Below are 8255 nucleotides of genomic sequence, written 5' to 3' on the forward strand. Positions count from 1 at the left end.
ACATCAAAAAAGTTTTGTATCACCCAGGTTCACAGAACTCCTGAAAATAAACTTTGACTATGGATATTGTGTCACAGACACAGTCCCTTTGACTGATCAAACATGTCACTAAATCCGCCCAAAGATGTGAACAACCAGGCATGAGAAGCACCAATTAGACAGCCGATCAGTTCTGTAGTTCAACCATGACTAGATGGTCAATACCGTGATTCGACTGCGTCCGCATTGTTCCTTTGTGGCTGGAAGGGCTCTCAACAAGGAAAGTGTCCAGGAATCGTGGAGTGAACCAAAGCGATGTTGTTTGGACATGGAGGAGATACAGAGAGACAGAAACTATCGATAACATGTCTCGCTCAAGCCGCTCAAGAGCTACTGCTGCAGTGGATGACCACTACCAAAGGATTAAGGCTTGGAGGAACTCTGACAGCAACGCCGCCATGTTGAATAATGCTTTTCGTGCAGCCACAGGACGTCATGTTATGACTCAACCTGTGCGCAATAGGCTGCATGATGTGCAACTTCATTCCTGACATCCATGCCGAGGTCCATCTTTGCAACCACAACACCATGCAGTGCAGTACAGATGGGCCCAACAACATACCGAATGGACAGCTCAGGACTGGCATCATGTTCTCTTCACTGATGAGTGTCGCATATGCCTTCAACCAGACAATCGTCAGAGACGTGTTTGGAGGCAACCCGGTCAGGCTGAACGCCTTAGACACAATGTCCAGCGATGCAGAAAGGTGCTGGTTCCCCGATGTTTTGGGGTAGCATTAGCCTATGTGGGGCCGACGTACGCTACTGGCGGTTGTGGAAGGCGCCATAATGGCTGCACGATACGTTGATGCCATCCTCCGACTGATAGTGCAATCATGTCGGCAGCATATTGGCGAGGCATTCATCTTCATGGACGACAATTCGCGCCCCATAGTGCACATCATGTGAATGACCACCTTCAGGATAACAACATTGCTCGACTAGAGTTGCCAGTATGTTCTCCAGACATGAACCCTATCGCACATGCCTGGGATAGATTGAAAAGGGCTGTTTATGGTCGACGTGACCCATCAACCACTCTGGAGGAATCTATGCCGAATCGCCGCTGAGGTGTGGGATAATCTAGACTGACAGTGCCTTGATGAAACCTTGCATGGTATGCCACGACGAATACAGGCATGCATCAATGCTAGAGGGGCGCTACTGGGTATTAAAGGTACCGATGTGTACAGCAATCTGGACCAACACCTCTGAAGGTCTCGCTGTATGATGGTACAGGGTGTATACATGGACAACGAAAAAAAATCCCGGATTTTTCCCGGATTTCCCGGTTGAAAATACACTTTTTCCGTGTTAAGTGACAGTATACTTTTCCTCAGCACTGTAAAACTTATCACTCCTTTGCTTATGGTTTTATACAACGTTGTAGAATTTCCCAGCACTTTAGAAAACCAAACTCAGAGGGAAAAACACGTTTTAGAAAGATCTTTGATATGCATCAACATGTACGCTGCATATTTTCATGTTGCGAAGGTATAAAGTCGAATTCCACCAAACACCGCATGTTACTTTCCGTAGCATTGAAATCGAGATTGCGACATGCTTTTGTAAGCCAGTCATAGCTCATGTTACGTGATCTCGCCAGCTGATGGCAGTATAGGACGCGCGATGTAGTCAGCCAATAGCAAGATCACTCTTAAGTAGCGCGAACACACAAATAAGAAAAGTTAATGGTTTAAATTAATATACATAGTCTTGCTACAAGAAAAACAGAGCTTTCACATATAATATTGCTCTTGAAGATTAATAAGCTGCAAGAGAAGCAAAGCTTCCACATATAATGTTGCTCTTTTCTGCACATGCTACACTTTAAGATACATCACACAAATGTGCCAGTAAAATTTTTAATAACGACGTAAATGTTTGATGATCTAGGCTCGAAATTCTTCTAGGTGGTCATCCTCAAAAAGTTGATTTTTAAATGAGAGTCAAACGCTCTGTGATTTAAGAAATTCATCGTACATTCTCGCACTCATCTTGCGTAAAAGGAAATTTACTTTGAAAGTAACGCTTGTCAAACCACCATTCGCAATATTTTCCTGTCACCTGTTAGAAATTGGTTCGTTTCAGCAGTTGCCAGAGAGCGCCAGATAACAGGCGTCACTGCACTTGCGCAGCTACGATGACTAAGGTATGTTCGCACGTGTAAAACATTAAAAGCTCTTGCATTATGTCACAAAATAAACAAGACATCAGAGAATAGTTCAAGAGCATCGTAATTTCGTGAACCATACTAAAATGCATAATTCGGTTTAAAGTACACATTCAAATGTCCAGATTCAGATGAAAATTTTTTTGAGTACCTGTACTGTATTATCTCATGTTTGGCTCTTTATTATGGCATAATGCCATACGAGCTAGAAGATAGAAAATGTGTACTTGAAACACAGCGAGCAGTTGAAACTAGCCACCAGAGTGAAATTAAACAGTTCGTTTCAAATAAAGTGACTGCCTCAGCGCAAAAAATTAATAAAAGCAAAATCTCTTTAGCAAACCGACAAAAATAACATCATTGTTCTGCAAGGTGATTAAGGCTTGACTAGTCCGCAACTCGTTGTCTTGCGGTAGCGTTCTCGCTTCCAGTGCACGGGGTCCCGGTTTCGATTCTCGGCGGGGTCAGGGATTTTCTCTGCCTCGTGATGACTGGGTGTTATGTGTACTTCATCATCATTGACTCGCAAGTCGCCGAAGTGGCGTCAACTAAAGCCCGGTCCACGCGCAACGATCTGTCTGCGCAGACATCGGCGCAGATGTCTGTACATGCAAAAGATCGCTGCAAATGAGGTGTGTTCACACGACACAAACCCCAGTCTACTACTCGCCCGCCATCTGTCGGTGTAGAAAAGAAATATCAGTGGCAAGCGACTACGCTCCCCGTAAACGTCAAAAATTTAATTCAGTTATTTGAAATACAGAAATGGAGGAAGTTCTGTTGTGGTCTGTGTTCGCAACTTGTGTTGCAAAAAACATTCAGACCAACCGCAGGAAACAGAGAAAGCGGTCAAAATGGTGTAGACAGTGGCTGCTAAAGCTAAAGCAGTTTTCTCACGAACATTTACTGCGAGAGTGGAGGGCGAACCTGTTTTGTTTTACATTACCTAGAGAGGCACCCACATGCCTTGCTCATACTGTGGCATCAAGCAGTCAGGCCTGCAAGATGAGTGGTCTGCCAAGCGAGTGGATTCATTCTTATTTGTCGAGTACTCACACTTAAGTTACAAGTTATCCTCCTATATGATTAATACGCAACGGAAACACGCATCTGACTATCAATAATTTACAGAACTCTGACTGTACACTATGCACTGGCAATACCACATTTTCTTTTTGTCTTTTATTTAACGGCTTTTGTCAACACGTGGCCACCGCACTGAATATGAATGGCGCACACATTATAAATTCGGGACATTATGACAACACACAATTCGAAGGAATAGTCTACCAATCTTTTTCTTTTCACTATCTTATTTATTCTGATAAATTCTCTAACCTAAACACACAAATTCTATAACCTACAACAATCACACATGAGAAATTCCGCCCAGTGGGGATGGCTTTACAATGGTTAATCTCTATATTATGGTCTCGTAATTATTTTAACGCTACAGTGCACTTTCTGGATAGGATGGTGGATCTTTTATTATACCTCACACTTCGACTCTCACAATCATCATCACGAAACTTTCCTCCAGACCGAGCGGTACCGAAGGAACAAGCATAACCCACTAATCTTTTGAAACTACCTCGCTACTCTCCCATGCAAACCACACATACCCAAATTACATGACATACACCACACTACAACATGAAATACTACACAGAGAATAGTCACAACATTATCACTTTCAGCTTTCCCACTTCAATTAGTATTTATCCCAGTTTCACACGACACTGCCCCACTTTGTAATTCTACTTTCCTACTGTGGACTCTGGAGATATATGCACGTCTTCCTGTGCAATGCAAGCCAAGTGGCGTTGCTGGATAGACGGCCGACTCACCTTGATTCTCCCTCAGAGTTTAAATCTAGCGTCACACGGAATCATATCACACAATTTAACATTAAGAACATCACACACGCGAGTCCACATACGCAGATTGAGACTCACACAGTACTCACCACGTGGAAGTACTCGTCTCTAATTTCATGTCCTGCACACACCATTTCTTAAATATTTCAACTTATGGTACACACGCTATTTCTTAAATATTTCAACTTATGGTACACACGCTATTTCTTAAATATTTCAACTTATTGTACACACGCTAGTAATTCAGCTTAACTTGAGCACACGGAAGTATTTCAACTTATTGCTACACGTGGTTTCATTGTGACTGTTGGTCACTTCTGAAGATTACTACAATCCCATTAATATTACCTGCCTGACATTTAATTCTCCCCACAAAAGTTCCTGAAATAGAGAAATTAATATTTCAAACTACTCTTAAATATTCCACATGCATACCATGTCTCCACTCTTTCGTCATTACGGAGCACAACTAAAACAGGTCTTAACAGCACAAGATCCAGCGGCAGAGTGCTGAAACATGGCCGTTCCTGAGGTTCTCTCCCATCTCTGTCGAGGTGGGGGAAGCACCTTGCTATCGTATTGGTCAGCCACATTTCAGGCGCTCAAAGCTCTGGTAAATTTCATCTCTTTGGTCCCACCAAAGGTGGCCAAAGGATCGACTCAAAGATGATCATATATTCACATTCACTATCTGCGGTTAGCAGACGGCCATACATTCATTCATTTCACAGATCTCACCAAACTGGATGTAGGGATTTACTTTGTGGGAGTGCACATGTGATCAATTAAATAAATAAATTGTCATTCTTTCCCACACTGGTATCCAGCTTCGCTGTATTAATTGAAATTGAGTTATTTTACAAAAAAAATGTGTTCTTCTGACAAAAATAATGAAGTATGTTGTACCTATTTTCAATGTCGGATGGTACTGTACCCTTTCACCACCGACTACCCATGCAGAAAAAAATGGCACGGTACTATCCTTGCAATGCAAGGATAGTTCCGAACATTTTTTTAAGAAAACTGTATTCGAACAAACGTAGCAAGTCATCAAAGTAACCAGGAGGAGACCTTAGCCCCTGGTGACCTCAAATAGACGACCAATCGCTGTTACTTTACCAAAGTATTCACACAATTGTTCCATTATTGTACTCTCCACAATCCGGAGTAGCGTACACATACAAGTTTGCAACAATCCACATGACAAATAAAACATTACATCACACAAATAAAAAATAATGTTGAGATAAAAATTTGCTTAGTTACTGGGATCTTCGTTATTTTTATGAGTAATCCAAACTTCACTAATTCTATGACAAATAAAAAAATACTAATTGTACTCATGAAATTTTAAGTAGCTCACCGTCCAAACACAGAACAAGTAATCTGACATTCATAAATTGCGTTGTAATAATCTTTACACGGCAATGTCTAAATACAAAACAAAATCTACGAAAGAAAAAAATTGCATACACTAGTTGCACGTAGAAGTCAGGCTCCATATCAATACACGCAATAAATAGTTCGCAATAAGTGCTTGAATCCACCAGTAGCTCTCGCATCTTACTCTACTGCTCATTTCTCTGTTGTCACACATTTACACGACAAGAACTTGCATTTCGACTAGCCTTCGTTACACTTTAATGTGAAATATCACCACTGTGATAATAAAATAAGTGGCTTCAGTCAACACCCCAACAAGATCATTACTGTCCACGACATCAAAATGCATCAGTTAATTCCGATATTTGTTGTGCAATGCAAACTCTTGTCCCCTGTGACAATCTTACTGATCAATGCTACAAGGGCCGCTACGTTAGTATTACGCCACTGGCTAATAATTAAAGCATCATTGTACCAAATATTCTAATAAACATGCTCCGTGAACTTGATAACCCAGAACAAACAAAAAAAAAACACTAACTATTCTAAACACAAATGTTAATAAAATACAATTACACTTGCTGTCCCTTCAGGAATGAAACACATAAAAAAACATTTACACAATTACAAATACATTATCCCCTATCTTGCGAGTCACACGGAAACATTTCATTCTGTGATTTTCTTGGGGTCAAAAAGTTGCTGATAGTTTCCTAGAAACACTGTCTCGGTGTCAAAGCTCTCCCATGGTTTCCTGGACGAAAGTCTTTAAGTCACTCAAATTGGCATTTTTGAACACGCACTGAACAGTAAACTGTATCTCACATTAAACACAAATGTCATAAGTCACTCTCAGCGTACCATCCACACGAATCTGGTCGTCTAGAAATGGCCCTACAACTACTATTACCCACGGTTCTGTCCTCTCAGTTCATGGTGTAATTAAAAGTCGTAAATTCCAACAAACAGCACTTATTCCCGCACCAATTAAAGAAATGTCTCCTACTACAGACGCAAATGTCAATGTCCCACTTTAGTTTCTTGCGTTCATACAATAATTAGTCACCAAACGACAACTGTCCTCTTTACGTATACCAAGCGTCCCACATACAATTCACAAAGCACACTTAACAAGTCACTGCCAAAAGCTTATGGATCCCACCGTTCAGTGGTCAAGACAAAACAAAACAATCGTCCTGTCTGCTAAAGACAAAATCTTTTCCACCACTCACAACGTGGAAACACCAGTCCTTCACTTTCCACCTTATGGAGACATACGAGCAGTCATCTTGTTTCACGGCTCCACAGTCCAGTACTAGCTAATAGCTGCTGGTAAAAAATGCCCGCCGGACTCTGCCGCACGTCGTTCATTGTGCCGTGGCGCCGCCGCCGCGCGAGCCGTTCAGCAGAAATAAACCACCCGCTGTTGCCTCCGCGGGATGCTTTCCCCAGTCGTAAGGGTGGCAGAACTTATGAATGGCCAGTGGTACGTGCGTGTCGCCCCAGGCCGTTGACCTGCTGTAACGGGCGCATGGAGTGTACCCCGTCCGGCAGTGGAGTGGGGAGTGCCGCGGCTCTGTCGCCCGTCGCCATGGCTACGTCAGCTCGGCCCGCTAGCGGTATGGGCGTTACGACACCCAATCAGTCAGACCCTTCCGTGCATCTCGCAACATTACAGACAAAAGGATATATTTAAATACTCATTGATTACATGTATGATCTATTAGATACATTGGTAATAAAAGAATCTTTGTTCTAAAAAACATAAAACTATACACCCTAGTTTTCTACACATACATCAACCTTTATCCCTTTTCTATATACAGCCCACACTTGCGCTATTGATTGTACCTGTCGTCCCTCATACAAAACATGAAAGTGTAAAAAAAAAAAAACAAAAGGAATAATAAACAATCTATACGACTTATAATTACAATATAAAATAGTAGACTACTCTAACATCCTATCACAATAAACATTTTAGAAACTGGTGACTCTAAATCTACAACATACAATGCACCTTTGTGCTTGTGACAGACTGAAATTAGTATCTCTTTATATATTTTACCTTTTTTATTATATATAACAACATTTCTAGGACACGTATGTACCATCCACATGATGTCAGATCCTGACCTGCCATCGAGGTTCATCCAAATCAAACAATACTCAATAATGTTTTAGTTACAGATCGGTAGCATCCCCTTTACAGGAGTGTGCGCATTGATCACACTACTCTACGACTCTCACTCACCAGACATCACATTTTCCTTCTCATTCAATCCATTAATACACTAACAGAATAGGTCTAGAAGTCAGCTAACCTTAACACCACCACACTCACGACAACATACCATACCTTTGCTCCCTTATACTCATAACACCACCACACTCACAACAACATACCATACCTTTGCTCCCTTATACTCATAACACCACCACACTCATGACAACATACCATACCTTTGCTCCCTTATACTCAACCACATAACACATGAAGCTGTTTCGGAGATAGCATTCCAGTCTCCGAATTCGTCCTTTCACTCTGGCACCTCTCTCCATCGGCTTACCTCTGCATTCGCTTTACCGACTATTCCTCCTGCTGACTATCACTTTAGAATTGCGACATTTCATCTAAGAACAAAAAATACACAAATTATTCCTCCTGCAAAATAACTGTACACATTATTGGTACCATTTTGATTAGTTATACTGGTACCAGGCTTCAACAACAACAAAAAATATTATTTTTGCCAAATCGCAAATGTTATGCTAAGAATTAG

Source organism: Schistocerca piceifrons, chromosome 1 (genome assembly GCF_021461385.2).
Source record: "Schistocerca piceifrons isolate TAMUIC-IGC-003096 chromosome 1, iqSchPice1.1, whole genome shotgun sequence".
NCBI lineage: Eukaryota > Metazoa > Arthropoda > Insecta > Orthoptera > Acrididae > Schistocerca > Schistocerca piceifrons.